Source organism: Petaurus breviceps, unplaced genomic scaffold (assembly GCF_028583685.1).
Source record: "Petaurus breviceps papuanus isolate PSGF00001 unplaced genomic scaffold, PetGlider_PUasm1.0 188, whole genome shotgun sequence".
Classification (NCBI taxonomy): Eukaryota; Metazoa; Chordata; class Mammalia; order Diprotodontia; family Petauridae; genus Petaurus; species Petaurus breviceps.
The window spans coordinates 34,651,361-34,652,168 of record NW_027185804.1 but is presented as its reverse complement, the minus strand read 5'-3'; positions in this window follow the sequence as shown (position 1 = coordinate 34,652,168).

Below are 808 nucleotides of genomic sequence, written 5' to 3'. Positions count from 1 at the left end.
GGGAGAAAGGTGGGGAAGAGGGAGAAAAGGAGATGGAGGGAGGAGAGATGGAGAAAGAAGAGAAGGGAAGACAAGAGAGAGAGTGGTTCAGTCACTCCAACCAAAGAATTAAACAAGTTTCACAGTTTGTGTAATGTTCCACATCAGTAGTTTTCCATCTCTGCAAAGAAGGAAGGTGTCTTTTCTCCTCTCTTCTTCATGACCATTCTCATCACTATAATCACACAAGATTCAGTCTTATTTTGTTACTGTTGTTTGTTCTTTTATTTACATTGTTTTCTTGGTTCTGCTTCTCTCCCTGTGCATCAGGTAATACATGTTTTCTCATGTTTCTCTGTATTCTTCACATTTGTCGGTTTCTGGTTTTTAGCGACTTGGTAATCTTCTATTACATTCATGTACAAGAGGGCTTTGAAAACTGACTGGCATCTTGGGATTTGTAGTCTACAGGGATAAGCAGTCCCCTGTCAGCCCTAAGTAGCAATTTGGGACCATTTCGATCTTTGAGCTGCAAAGTGAATGAATCACACTCCAAGGTTCATAAAGAGACAGAGCCTGGGGGAGATAGACTGAGAAAAACTGGTGGGGACTTCAATAGTTCAACAGCAACAGCAGCAGCAAGAGCTCCCCCAGCTCCCCCAGAGATTTAATGAGCTGAGCCAGAAGGAATGAGAGAATGAACCACAGAGCCAGCAAGAAAAGGGAAAAAGAAAAAAGTTGGCTTAAACATAGGCAGGGAAACAAGAGAACAACGAAGGTCACCATCCCTATAGATGTTTGTTTCCCAGAAGCTCAGGCTGAAGCCACC